The sequence below is a fragment of the Zea mays genome, chromosome 9 (assembly GCF_902167145.1).
Source record: "Zea mays cultivar B73 chromosome 9, Zm-B73-REFERENCE-NAM-5.0, whole genome shotgun sequence".
NCBI lineage: Eukaryota > Viridiplantae > Streptophyta > Magnoliopsida > Poales > Poaceae > Zea > Zea mays.
In genome coordinates this window covers 145,971,356-145,986,527 of record NC_050104.1, presented here as the reverse complement: position 1 = coordinate 145,986,527, position 15,172 = coordinate 145,971,356, and positions in this window count along the sequence as shown.

The following is a 15,172-nucleotide window of genomic DNA, read 5'->3' as shown; positions in this document are numbered from 1 at the left end:
GGCTCCGGCCAACCAGGTTTTCTTTTCGAGCCAACTCCGCCTCTGTTCATGTTGACACCGCTACCCCTGGCCTCGGATCATCGGAGAGCGGCCGAGGGGTTCCTTTAACTAAGCTAGAGAAGCCTCGGACAACAAGGCCGACCGAGCCGAGGGACTCCTACGCCTCCGGGATACGGATACCTCACTCGTCACCTTTACACGGGGCGACTCACGCTTGGCGAAGCGGTTCAGACAACCAACACGCGAGTCTTAGCGCTCGAAAATGAGGAAAAAACACGGCTCCGAGCCAAAGCTACATACATGTTCAGGCCTCGACGGCCACAATGAACAAAAACACTGGCATTCAAAGTGCCATTACAAACGAAACTCCGGTTCCACCTCCGCAGGTACGAACAACCCCACTCGATGGGGGGGGGCCTGCGGAGCAACAGAAGACCGACGAACGGCGCGCCGTCGCCCGCTCCAGCAGCGGCGACGACGACGACTTCTGCTCTGGGGGGCCGAACAGCGGCAGCGATGACCTCAGGGCGGATGCTGCTGCTAGGAAGCCCCCGCCCGTGCCCAAACTCGTGAGGCAAGGACGGGCAGAAGGCCGTAGAGTTGGAGGTCGGCCCGTGGGCGGCCCTGGCTATCCCGTCGACGGAAGAACCTCTTCCAGCTGCCGTGGCGGAAGCCGGCGCCGAGAACGGCTCCGAAGCCACTCGGGTCCGAGAGCCAGGCATGCTGCAGCTGCCGGCGCCACGGACGACAGCCGCCCTTCCCCCCGATCACTGACGGAAGGAGCGGGCCACCACCCACGCAGGGGCCGATCCCAACTCGGCACACTCCCCTCCCCAGCCCTGGTGATGAAAATCCTTGAGGCTGAGGGAGGGGCAGAGGCCGCAGCCCGGCTCGCTTTCCCCCACCATCAAACTGGAGGTCACCGTCTTGGGTGACCGCCGGCGGGGGGGGGGGGGGGTGCAGCCGGGCTGCATGATGAAAATCCTTGAAGCCGAACGATGGCTGAAAGGTACCAACTCCCACGGAGTTGCGTTCCTCCAACGATGAGGCGGAAAGACGGCGGGTATCCCCCATCCAGGGGCTTGGAAGGTGGAAAGACACGATGCATAAGGGAGCGCGAAGACGTGGTCGCCTTCCAAGGGGGTCACCCTCCTTTTAAAGGCGACTCTCCCTGCTTGCGTCCCCAGCCGTCGCGGGCTGAGTCTTCTCCAACACGCTCCAAGGTCCTCCCCCTATGGCGCGGGGGCTGGGTCCCACATGTCATGCAAGCCGGCTCAGAGCAGAAGAAGCCAAACCGCCGCGCGTGGTGCGTAAACCGCCCAGCGGTTACAAGCGACTCTTCGCTTTTGCCCAGACCAACGGGCGAAAGGGGCAGGCAGCCATGCAGGCGGCATGCAACCGCGCCAAGTGGGCGCACTTCTCCGACTCCCAACACGCCCAGTATGGAGGCCCAGGCCCACGCGTCATGCAACAGGCGCGCCGAATGCTTCGTGCATGCAACAGCACCGCCACTTGCGCCACTACCGCGCCTCCTCGACTGCGGAACCAATACCGCGACTCGAGGCGACCCAGCGCACGACCCAGCAGCGCCAGCCTAGCGCGGCGGTCAATGCGGCCAAAAATGGGCCGGCGGTAATGGCGGTGGCAGGCGGGCAGGAGCAGCGGCCACGTCGTCAGCCAAGCTCATGTCCCGTCCGGGGACAGCGAGAGAACCCTCTCTCACGGCGTGAAGACAACGCGCCCGTGATCCGTTCCTCGAACGGCTCGCGCACGCACAACGGCCACCCCGCCAACCACTCTCCCCGTCGCATTAACTCCGCGGCTGGACAGGCGGCGCCTCTGGCAGGAGAAGCGGGCGACGCTTTGCCTTCGCCATAATGACCGCGTCGAAAAAGGTACGCCGCGTCGTTCGATTTCGTATCCTTTTCCTTTTTTCCTCTTTCTCTCTCTTGCAACAGGGACCGGGAAAGGGGGATACCCCGAAAAGGATCCTTCCCCGAGAAGGAACCAGGCTCCGAGCCCCCCCTACTGATCAGAGGTTTGAAGGCTGGCCCCTCGGAAGGGTTCGACAGCCACCTCAGATCGCGTGGGCCCTACACCCACTATTGGTCAAAGGTTCGAAGGCCGGCCCCTCGGAAGGGTTCCACGGCCGCCTCAGGCTACTCGGGCTCCGCGCCCATTACTGATCAGGGGTTCGAAGGCTGGCCCCGAAGGGTTCACAGCCGCCTCAGACGCCGAGCGAGGGATGACCATGGGTACGTTCGATACATAACCAAGGCTCGGGTTGCGCTCCCGAGGTACCCTAGGACATTTCCAAGACCAGCGGGAACGATCTTGTAACGGAATCCCATCAGAGGGAGGCATCGAGCCCTCGGACCCCGTCGCCAGGGGACCGGGTCCGGCAGATCACCCGCAGGTACTTTTGGGCGTGCCTCTGGGCCCCTAGCCGACCCCTAACGAACGGGGCACGGACGTCCACTCGGATTACCCGCTTGCAGCTCACCGGAGACACCATGTTCGGCGCCCATCGAGGGCAACATGGCGCTTTCCCCCCTCCTCCTTGCGGAAAGGCGACGCAGGGGCGTATGTAAAAAAGCCGAGTCTGTCCCTGATCGCCCTCTCGCCCTGTGCAGAGGCTCGGGGGCTGCTCTCGCAAACCCGGCTCCGGCCGAACCGTTGACAGCGTCAACATACCAGCCCGAGAACTTGGGACCCGACCGTACACCCGGGCTACGGCCAGCTCGCATGAGGGAATGACCAGACCAGCCGAAGCATTACGCGAGGCATTAAGACCTCGAAGGAGTGAAACCACTCCTCCGAGGCCTCGGGGGCTACACCCGGCGGGTGCGCTCGCGCGCACCCCCCGGAACAAAACGCAACCGAGAAAGGCTGGTCCCCTTGCAAAAAAGTGCGACGAAAGCCTCCAAGCGAGTGCTAACACTCCCTTCGAGGCTCGGGGGCTACTGTCGGGGACCATAATTAGGGGTACCCTCAAGGCTCCTAATTCTCAGCTGGTAACCCCCATCAGCACAAAGCTGCAAAGGCCTGATGGGTGCGATTAAGTCAGGGATCAGTCTATTCGAGGGACTCGATCACGCCTCGCCCGAGCCTAGCCTCGGACAAGGGCAGCCGACCCTGGAGGATCTCCGTCTCGCCCTAGGCCCCCCTCCAGCGGCGAATGTGTTCCCGGCTCGCCCGAGGCCCTGTCTTCGCCAAGAAGCAACCCCGACCAAATCGCCGCACCGACCGACCAAGTTGCAGGAGCATTTAATGCAAAGGTGGTCCGACACCCTTATCCTGACGCGCCCCCCCAACCGACAGAGCCGAAGTGACCGCCGTCACTTCGCCGCTCCAATGACCGGCCTGACAGAAGGACAGCGCCGCCTGCGCCACTCCGACTGCAGTGCTACTTGACAGAGGGAGACTGACAGGCAGTCAGGCCCGGCCAAAGGCGCCATCGGAAGCTCCGCTCCGCCCGAACCAGGGCTCGGACTCGGGCTAAGTCCCGGAAGACGACGAACTCTGCCCGACCCAGGGCTCGGACTCGGGCTAAAGTCCCGGAAGACGGCGAACTCCGCTCCGCCCGACCCAGGGCTCGGACTCGGGCTAAGTCCCGGAAGACGACGAACTCCGCCCGACCCAGGGCTCGGACTCGGGCTAAAGTCCCGGAAGACGGCGAACTCCGCTCCGCCCGACCCAGGGCTCGGACTTGGGCTCAGCCCCAGAAGACGACGAACTCCGCTCCGCCCGACCCCAGGGCTCGGACTACGCCCCGACCTCAGCCGACGGTCTCCGCCTCGCCCGACCCGGGGGCTCGGACTCGACCTCGGCCACGGGAGACAGACTCGACCTCGGCTTCGGAGGAGCTTCCACATCGCCCAACCTAGGGCGCAGACCAGCCACGTCAACAGGAGGCGCCATCATCACCCTACTCCGAGCTGACTCGGGCCGCAGGGAACAAGAGAGGCATCCCATCTGGCTCGCTCCGCCAGATAGGCAATGATGGCGCCCCGCATACTCTGTGACGACGGCGGCTCTCAGCCCCCTTACGGAAGCAAGAGGACGTCAGCAAGGACTCAACCGCTCCGACAGCTGTCCCTCCGTCAGGCTCCAGCACTCCTCCGACGGCCACGACATCACACCAGCAGGGTGCCAAAATCTCTCCGGCTGCCACGACGGCATGTACTTAGGGCGCTAGCTCTCCTCCGCTAGACACGTAGCACTCTGCTATACCCCCCGTTGTACACCTGGATCCTCTCCTTACGCCTATAAAAGGAAGGACCAGGGCCCTCTTAGAGAAGGTTGGTCGCGCGGGGACGAGGACGAGACACGCGCTCGCTTGAGGCCGCTCGCTCCCTCTCCCGCGTGGACGCTTGTAACCCCCTACTGCAAGCGCACCCGACCTGGGCGCGGGACGAACACGAAGGCCGCGGGATTCCCACCTCTCTCACGCCGGTCTCCGGTCGCCTCGCTCTCCCCCCTTCGCGCTCGCCCTCGCGCTCGACCCATCTGGGCTGGGGCACGCGGCGACATTCACTCGTCGGCTCAGGGACCCCCGGTCTCGGAACGCCGACAAGCCCGGTCAGCCTCGAGCGTGTTTCTGATGGCCACTGAAATGAACCAACCATAAAATGTGGACCATATGTTTGGGGATTGGCTTCAAGGTTTTAATAGTGCGCTGAAACCAATGCTTCTACTTGTAGCGGCGCTGTTATGCTGGGCGCTCTGGATCTGTAGAAATGACTTAGTTTTTGAGAAAAAAACTCTTGTGTTCTCCTTGCATGTTATTGATTTGGCGTCACAGAAGCTCTCATGTTGGGCCATCCTTCAGCGAGAGGAGTTGTGGCCGTTGGTTATGGAGGGTTCGCGACTCTTGGTGCGAACGACCACAGTCTTTTTTTTCCCCGGGTGCATGGGTGACGATTTAGTATTCGGATTGACTGTCGCTAGCTTGAGGAAGCTGTTGCGTTTATGTTTGTTTGTTTTTTCCTTTCTTTTAGGTTGACTATGTGCATTAAACATAGGCCAGAAGTTTGTGTACCAAGAATATGTATCATCTTGATTTATCGCTCTTGGTAACCTTTAATATAAAGCTTCCTTTATCGAAAAATGCACAATCATTTCTGGCAATGGTTTGGCCATGACCAGAACATTGTTGACCAAAGTATTTAGTATAAGTAGTTATTTACTTCCTTTCAAATGGAGCCTATGTCGTACAAAAGTATTACTAAACACGCTTATGTTACTGTCGCTTCTGTTTGTCGCATTGCCATTACACTGCTATGGTTCAGAATGGCAACGGAGAACAGTACACATCAAATGACTAACACGTTAGGTGTTGTGTCCGTTCAATACTAGCGGTAGGTGTTAACTAGCTCTATAAAAATGTATTACAAAGTGTGCACTAACATTATTTTTTTGGTCAGTGGAAAGTGCTGTCTTCCAAACAAAACTGCAGGACGTCCAGATCTAGGGCGCCTACTGTTCTAGTACAGATCATAAGCGATCGATCCTTTTAGAACAGGCCGCGCGCGCGGATCTCCCAGAGGCGATAAACAACAACACCGCGGTCCGCGGCTGTGCCATCACCAGCATAACAGAACCGACGACGGTTAGGCTGCGGACGACGACTTCCAGCGAACGTGACGTCGCGTTGCGTGCCCGTGCCCGTGCCCGTGCCCTCGCCGAGGGTCGTCGTCAAATTATTGCTGCAGTGATGCACGCACATTATTTATTAGCATCGCATGTGTATGTACTTACGTATGGTGTGATGCACACACGCACGCACACCAGCGCGTGTTACGGAATTGTTTTTTTTGTTTTGTTTTTGTTTTTGTTTTTAGTAACTCTCACGTTTACTTTGGTCTGCCTATACCTATATGCGTGCGTTGTCGCTGAAATCGGCAGGGAATCTCGTCCGTGTACGTGTTCAGACCTGGAGCAGCCAGAGATGGCAATGGGTACCCGCGACCCGATACCCGATGGGTATTTACTCCATTAGGGTATGTATGTGGGTTAAATATTCTACCCGTGGGTCTGTTATTGGGCAAAAATCTTCACCCAATGGGTAAACGGGTATTAGAACGTTCCGCCTTCACCCATACCCGTTAACCCGTGGGTATAAAATACCCAATATAAACTTAGCCCAAGCATGAACTTGGACTTTAGTCATCCATCTTTTTTACTATTTAACAACATTTTAGACCATAATGTCATAGAAAGCTTAACAACAATTTAATGACCATGTAATGGAACATGTAATGTGCTATGTAGTACTATCCTAGTGTTACTATTTTATCCAATTATCTTTGGTGTGTTGAATGGATGGTTAAATGATGCTAGAAAATTTTGTAATGGTATTTATATGGATATACTTGACATTTGTATAGTATAATATTTTGATAGATGTTTAATTTTTGTGGGTACGGGTGACCCGATGGGTGACCCATACCCACATGGGTATGGGGGTAAATCCATACCCACCAGTGTATATGGGTGACCCGGTGGGGTTATTTTTGTGTCGTGGGTATGGATATGGGGTAGTAATACCCGGTGGGTATTTACCCGTTGCCATCTCTGAGCAGCCCCGCATGCTAAATAATAAGTATACGGAGTGGTTTGTTGGTGGCGCCACCATCCATCCCATTTCCCATGTGCGTGTGAAACGCGCAGACGCCACCTGCACCTGCATGCGTGCTCTGTACTGCACATGAAGGACGCGCAGGCTAGCTAGGGACGAAGGGGTCGATTTAGGGGGTGTTTGGTTGCTCCTGCTAAAGTTTAGCTCGGGTCACATCAAGCGTTTGACTTTTAAATAGGAGTATGAAATATAGACCCAACCAACTGGACTAGATTCGTCTCGTCTTTTAATCTTCGGCTGACAAATTAGTTTTATAATCCGATTACATTTAATACCCGGAACGGATGTTCAAACATTTGATGGGACAGGGGCTAAATTTTAGCGGGGTGTAACCAAACATCCCCTTAAGAATGATTATTATAAACGATTCGTTCAAGGACTAGTACATATGTCGCCATTTCGCACACGTGCTTTAAAAGACATGAGTAATAACTAATATAACCCCCTTTTCCATTGCTTGCTCCCCCAGCCTCTCCAGGATAAATAATAGCTAGCTAGCAAGGCTGTGCTGCTGTGATATAATCATATAAACTCCAGCAGATTTTGTTGTAGCTCCCTTGTAAAGTCACTGTTTCCCGCCAACAGTACGTAGGAGTATGCTGAAACGTTTTGGAACTTTGGGAGTATAATAATTCTGTTGGTGCTGCTTCCTGCCTGCCAGGCAGGCAGCAAAAGTGGACAGCTAGCAGTGCACAGGAGTGGTGCCACCAGACGGACGTGTGTGTGTGTGGCGGCTGGTGAGCTGACAGTCCAACGCACGCACGCTCCAAGCTGCCGATTACTGGTGAGCTGACTAATTAGGTCGATCGATCTGGGTGATTATGCGGATGCGCGCATGCAGCGCTCTGGACCAGCTCCTATTTGAAATAAACAAAAAACGAACAAGTGCACACAAATATAATGGCTGGCATGGATTAGTCACTGGCCGCACGCCATAGCTTGGTGTGCTGTCTTCTGAATTATTGAGAGCCCCCCCCCCCCCCCCCCCCCCCCCCCCCGCGGATGGCTCCGTCCCCTGCATCTCGTTCATGCGCCAGCAGCCAGCCGTTGTTATCTTCGTTTCCCAATGATTCTGCGGTTCTGCCCAAGAGACAATCCGAACCAGACTCCCAACTCTTCAAGAGCCTGCCGCTCTCGAAACCATACACATACGGAATTCGCACACCGCACTTACGACGTGTTTGTGTTTCTGCTAGTGGTAGCTCGCAGTCGCAGGCAGCTCTCTCAAAAGTTTTCAGAAGACGAAGAAACTCCTGGCAAACTGATAGTAATTCTCGCCGTCGTCTGGCCGGGAGCGCGAGCGACCGTACGCGTTGTTGCATGGCGGCGAGGTACTCCGCGCCGCGGGCTGGGCTCAGGCACGGTTTACAAAACCGTTCTGGATGCAAAAACCGCCCCCCACCGGTAACGGTTTACCAACGGTAAACCGGTAAAAACCGACCGGTTTGACCAATTCAAATCAATTTGAATTTGAATCGGTTTACCGGCAAAAACCGGTGAAAACCCGGCGAAAAACCGCCGGTTAATCGCGAAACAAATCGGTTTTGCTGTTTTTTACAGAAAAAATGAAAAATTTTGACAAGATTTATCTGTAGTTTGCTCAATTCACATTGCACAGTAAATATTAATTAATCCACACGACATGTGTTTACCAAAATAACATATAACATACATATGCAACCACAAACTCCAGTTCTCATGCAACAAACAATCAGCGAACTTCGCAATACTCAAATACAAGTTCTTTTACAACTCTCCAACGAGGCAACGACACGCAGGTTGACTTATTTCACAGTACTCACATGTTTATCTCGAGTCATAGTGATAGTACTCAGGCATGTTGGAAGGATCGTGATATTGTTCTAATCCGTTAGCGATAGTGATAGGTCTATACAAAATATATGAGATACATTAGCAAGAAAACAAGATCGGTAAATAAATATTTATCCATAAAGCAAAAAAACATATCGGTATGTGTGTTCGGTGTTTGTGTATTGCATGTGCACCTAACCAAGTGTTAGACTTTTCTCCTGATCAACAAATCTTATGAACACATATAGAAGAACTGGAACTAAGGGTTCTAGATTGAGTCTTGTCTAGATGGATAGTTATTAGAAGAACTGAAACTACTTGATTTACGGACTCCATCTTGATCAGAAAATGAAATCGAAATTGACCACTAAATGTCTAAACTGGACTTGAGCTATTGGTTTATCTTCACATATAACATATAACATCTTTACATATAACATATAACAGTAAACAACACTAATATACCTAAATTGACCACTAAATACTCAGTTTTGATATTAAATCCGATTTTTCGGCAAAAATTGGCGGTTTACCGGTTCCAGAAAACGGTTTACCAGCGGTTTTAGGTTTTTATGATTTTTTTTTCAAATTTTTTAATTTAGAATGAATTTTGAAAGAAAAACCGGTGGTTTACCGAAACCGCACCCCAGCGGTTTCGGTAAAATGACCGGTTTACCGCCGGTTTTTACCGGTTTTGTAAACCTTGGGCTCAGGACAGGAGGTTGGAGAAAGCCCGCATTTGGCTTTTTGGCCAATTGCCGCTATAGACGATGTACGTAGTACGTACGTACTCCCTCCAGTGCAGTAAAAGAAGTCATCCTGCGCGTGAGCGAGAGTGCACAAAAGAAGTCGTAGCGCGCGTGGGTCTGAGATTTTTGACGTCGCTGCCCCTGAGTAATTGCATCGGGAAAAAAAAAGCTACGCTCAAAGGGAATCGAGCTTGAGACCTCCAGTCTAGAATGCTTCGGGAGGTGCTACAGCAACCAATCGAACTTGATTGTTTTGGTGATGTTAATGCACTCATATCCCTATTTAATAAGGGCAAACATGGAAAACTCCATGATAATTAATCACTCCTTGGTATGCGCAATCATGTCCTAAATGACTACCTTTACTGCACCGGAGGGAGTACATGGTTTGGTCTTAGGACCTGCATGCGCTATACAGTGCAATTAATACGGCAAAAGGCTGCCTGCCTGGCACATACAGTATATATTATGTTGTCGTGCGATGCGGTGCGTCGCAGCTCACTGGCAGCGGAGGAATTATTGGACGCCTGCCCGGCCCGGCCGGTGCGCTTGAATCTCACGCAGCCGTGTCCGTGGTACTGGTTTCGTACTAGCGGCCAAAGATATTTGGGCTTTTGTTGGCCGGTTGCTGCTGCTGCTGACCCCTCCACACTTATCATGACTTCCACGCAGCATGGCGTGCCGCCTAACCTTTTGTTATATATAGCGCCGCTAAAGTGCCTAGGTTTAGCGAGGATTAATTAGGACGTGTACGCGTGATGATGCCTGGTAAGGTAATACAGGCTTGTAGTAATTAGCATGAGGCCCAAGCCTAGTTAGCAGGTCTACATTTTTTATATCAAAACGTGGCATACACTTCCTCTCGTTGTCTACAAAATAAAAAAAATCAGACCTAGCTAGCTAGACCTGCACATGCTACCTAAACCCCAAGCAAGCATGACTTGGCCTAATGCTCTGCCACTCCTTACCGTCCTAGACAAAATCTGATCACAGCGCGCGGTAGTTTTCTGTACTTACAAACTACTAGTGAAAATGGAAATGATAATGACTAGTTATCGCACTAGCGTAGCCTCTCAAAAACAAAAAAAAAAAAACAAAAACTGCCACCGACGAAGCACGCGTCCATCTGCTAGCTAGCGGAATCCTTGCCATAACTATGTGTCAGGTATCTCGCCGGATCGGCCTTGCCGGAGTCCCGGAGACGCCAGATATTTCGAGAACCGCTAGCTCTAATGAAAAGCACACAGCCAGAGCCAGCGCTAGCGCAGCGCCATCCACCCCGCCCCGGCCCGTCGCATCCGTTCCATGACGACGGCGTCGGCGAGCGCCCCCCGTCCCGGCGCACATGCAGCAGAATCCAACCATGCCGTACCGCAGGCTCGGCAGCGGCGCGACAGCGCAGCAGTGCCGCCGCAGGCCTGGCCACGCACCACGAAGGACGGGGACCAACGCCCAAGCCCAAGCAAAGCCATCCTCCCACCACGGTCCACGCCACGCGCCAGCGAACGGGTGGCGCGGGCGCGCGCTTGCCACGACGCGCGCGCCGCAGCCACCCAACGCGGGGCGCCGGCAGATACGCCGTACGCGTGTGCCCGCCTGATGTGATGTCAACCCCCGCAGGGCCGGCGCAGGCATCCGAGGCCCCCGCGCTCCTGCGCCGACCAATGGCCGGAGCGAATCTGCGCCGTGCTGCTCTCTCCCCGTTGGCCCGGCCGTACGACTCGACGGCGATTTTACCCCGCCGGGAGCTTTCAGCTCTGTCTCCTCGTCCCGAGGACCGCGACGGGACACTGTTTCGACCGGGAGTTAGTTTTTTTAAAAATTTTTTGTGTTTGTTTTTGTTTCCGGGATTTATTCCTTTTTTAGGATCACGATGGGCGTATTACGCGATGTGTTCTGTTCCGGGGGTACTGACGCGCGTCGGCCCGTGCGCCAGGCGAAAATAGGTGGTTTTCGGACGCCACGTGGGCAGCCGTCAAGGGGGGCGCATTACCAAATGATTTGCTCCAATAATTGGAGACACCCAAATGATTTGTGTGCCGCCTTCCACGCCAGTGGCAGTAATCCGTCCCCCGGCGTCTCATTGACCATTCCGAGGTCCGACTCCCCGTCCCCCGCCGATCAAGAAGCACGCGTGCTGGCACGGGCGAGCCGGTAAAATTTCTGCACGCCGGAGTTTCGACAAGTGTGATCTCTCGCGCAGGAAAAAAGATCGACAAGTGTTGGCTTGGCTCGACGGGAAGTCGTGTCAAAGAAATGGAGGAGACCGTTTCTCTTCTCTGGGACTGGCAGAGGGGAAGTTGAAGAGGGCAAATGCGTTGTTCAGAGACGAAAAGCGGCGCAAGCTTGCTGTTCGCCTGTTGCTGCGCGCGCCCGCCTACACTACACAGCGACAAGTCACAAGAACTCGTTCGCTTCACCCGCCGATCCAACCATTCCAGATTTTCCGTGCCCACACTATCCCTGTGCGGCTGTGCGATGACGATATTCCTGCGCGCGCGGTTTACTGCCAGCCACAGTAAAACCGCCTCCGGCCTCCCCATTGTTCCAACCCTCATGATTTTTTTTCTTCTTCTCAATATTCCTTCGGTCGCTTGCTCGATTATCGTCTATATATTTTAATAATCGGCGCAGCAGTGATCGATCCGCTACCATCACATAATTGCTGTCTTCTTGCCGTGCCCATGTATGTATCTTGGGACAAGTTTGTGTGACCAAATAATTTGCATCAGGACACACGTCACGCCGGGTGGCAACTGGCAGGGCCATTGCCCGATCAGGTCGTCTGAACAGCTATCCTCATCATACTTTAATGCCTCGTACATAATACGGAGTACGCATCTGTATTTACGTCAGCGTTATTGCAACGCGCTCTCTCTGACTCTGTGGTCTCTTCTTCTACATACTATAATGGTAGTACATTAGTACTAGCAAACATGGCGGGGCTCATATAATCTTTACTACTTATTAAGACTGTAAGGGTAGTCTGCCTCCTACCGTTCTGCCGTTCTGTCGTTACGCAATCTCAGCCGTCTGTTGTACCATTATGCAATCTAAGTCGTCCGATTCGCCCAGAACGATCCCGCACGTCCAAACCAATGCCCCGATCCCACCGCAAGGCCGCAACCCCTAGCCCCGATCCCCGCAAGGCTGCAACCCCTAGCCGTGATCCCCCAGCAACCCTAGCCCCGATCTCACCACCTCCGCCGTCGACGCCCTAGCCCCGATTTCACTGTCGCCAACGGCGCACCGGCCCAGGTGTCAACGCGCCAGCCCCAAACGTCGCCCCCGCCCCGAAGCTCGCCGGAACAGACGATCGGATGCCACGGCCATGATCCACCACCACACTCCAAAACAAACTACACGCATCACTCATCTCCAAGTTGAACCCCCATGGGTGAGGAGTTCGTACTGCCCTTCTCGGACTTCCCCACCTCTGATTCTGGCACCCTCATGCTCACGCCACTCTCCCTCTACCTGACCAACACCGGCTTTGAGGTCGCCTCACCGGGCCACCGCGACGTCGTCGGCTTCTCGGCCATCGCGAACGCCCACGCCGGACGCTGCAAGGTAACAATGGTCCTTATTTTGGCATGGACTCTACGGTCGCATTAATTCCATCTGCAATGTCTCAGCGTCATGATTTGATCTGCTGCACCAGGTCCGCGATTGTTTTTCTAGATCTTCGATGCTGCTGCTTCACCAAACAATGAAATGCTCATGACACATGATGGAAGAGGATAAATCTACTTCCTTCTTCTGAGCCAACCAGGTGTTTCCTCTATTCATTCATGCTGTTATACCCTCAAGTGGAACTTCCTTCTTCTGAGCCCGCAATCTGAGGTGCCATGCTACACCCACACAGACACATGTGTTTATTTTCATCCCTTGTCGTTTTGGGCAAACTGAAGTTTTTCAACACCGATCTAACTATCGTGAACGTTACTTTGCTTGTCCCTAACTCCCTATTCTCAAATGCCATAACTATGCTTATATCATATAATTGTTTTTAATGCACATGTCGTTCTTGCAAAGGTCCTCATATGCACTTATAATTGTACTTCAATTAACTCTACATGTATAGTTTGTATTAATCAGTTGCTACTTATATTGCTTTCACATTGGCTGTCACATAGGTGCAAACATAATACTATGTCATTAAACATATATACTCTCAAACTATTATTGTGGTTTCAGCTATGTAATATGTTTGAATTATGATGGTGGCATGCCACACTAACACAGACACAGGTATTGTTTTTCATCGTTTGTCGTTTTGGGCAAACTGAAGTTTTTAAACACCGAACAAACTGATCCGAACAATCGGTTTAAACCATCTGCCCAATTGACTTGTCATAAGTACAGAAGTTCTTACCCTAAGATTTAAAAATAGATTTAAAAATAACCCCAAAAGCATAGATAAGCTTTAGCAAAACACTAGATTAGAGGATGTCATGTCTCCAGCACTGACCTAGCCGCACTCAAAGTTAGAGTTTCACAGCTTGCAGCGAATTTGGGTTCTTTTTAATTTGTTGCTTTAGTGTTGAATTAATGTATGATCATTGTGGTTTATGGTTCGCATTGGAATTTATGTGTTGTTGGTGCTTGATGAATTTGCTCCAAAAGAACAAGGGAGACAATGAGAGGTGTGTAATATGAACTATACCTAATGCCTTGTTGCTCTACAAAATGTCCCATATGTATTCTTCTGTACTCTAATCTTGTTTGTTGTTGTTAGTAATCCTTATACTTTCCCCCACTATTGCAAGGCGCTGTTGAAGCTGTCGATCCCGCGAATAAAGCTGCTGCGGAACCGGTGGGAGATGTAGCTGCGCCATCGCCAAGGCTGGCTAGGAGGCTACTACATGGATCATGGTGCCCTCCTCGGTGTCAGGGGATATGCTTGGATCAGAGTAGGGGCAGGTGAGGGTGAGGATTGTCCATTTATCGCCTTCAATTTCTTCAATACCATTGATATTTAAGTCCTCTCATCGAGCTTCTTTATATATTATTCCGCAACTTAATCTATTTTCTTGTCCCAAAAATCATCACCACATCCAGTTACCTTATGTTGTTTTGATTTGTTGGTCGTTGCTCCCTGGAGAACGTTCATGCTATGGACACAAACTCAAGTGGACATGGTGTTCAACAATTCAAAACATACCTATTGCATAGATTGGAAAAGGTATGCTTAATGGTTGGATCTAGATTGGATGCTCTTAATAGTTTGGTTGCACGCTTGCACCAAATAAGTGATTTTACAGGATATGTTTGACAATCAATGTGCATTGTCCATTACTAAAGACTTAACCGCATCGTTATGTCAATTGTCAAATACTCTTTCTGCCATCTAACCAAAAATAAACTATAGTTGGTTTGTTGATGTTTGCCCCTTTTTGTCTGGTAGGATGAACAAGAGACAAAGAGCAAGCTTCCTAGAACTAATGCAATGGAAATACAATTTTTCTATTACCAATACTGTAGAAAATATCTACATAAAAATGATGAAAAAGGAAACTGTAAGAATGGTTATTGTTTAGCTGTATTAGCAATATTACAAATTATCATACTATACTACATTGACTTACTTTTTGTTGAGTGATGAAGGGAGGAAATGGGTAGACACTTCCAGATTGCATCTGTCCTACTTGATGTTCTGAAAATTGTTACACCAAATAAACTCTATCCATTTATTACATCACCGTATAACATGCTTTTTCATCTTAACCCCATTTTTAATACCATGAAATGACATTGCTTTGATCTTTTGCTTATAAGTTGGTTGTTCAGTTCCCTAGATTAAAGAAAAAAGGGTGTCACCGTACACAAGATGAATTAGTTGACTGTATCATATCAGAATCCGATGGATTTGATCTTATTTTAAGTTTGACGTTTGCCATTAGTATTGAACATAGTTCTACCGTGCAAGTACTCCACCTGCATTGCACTCCTTTATGTCCATTTTCGGGAA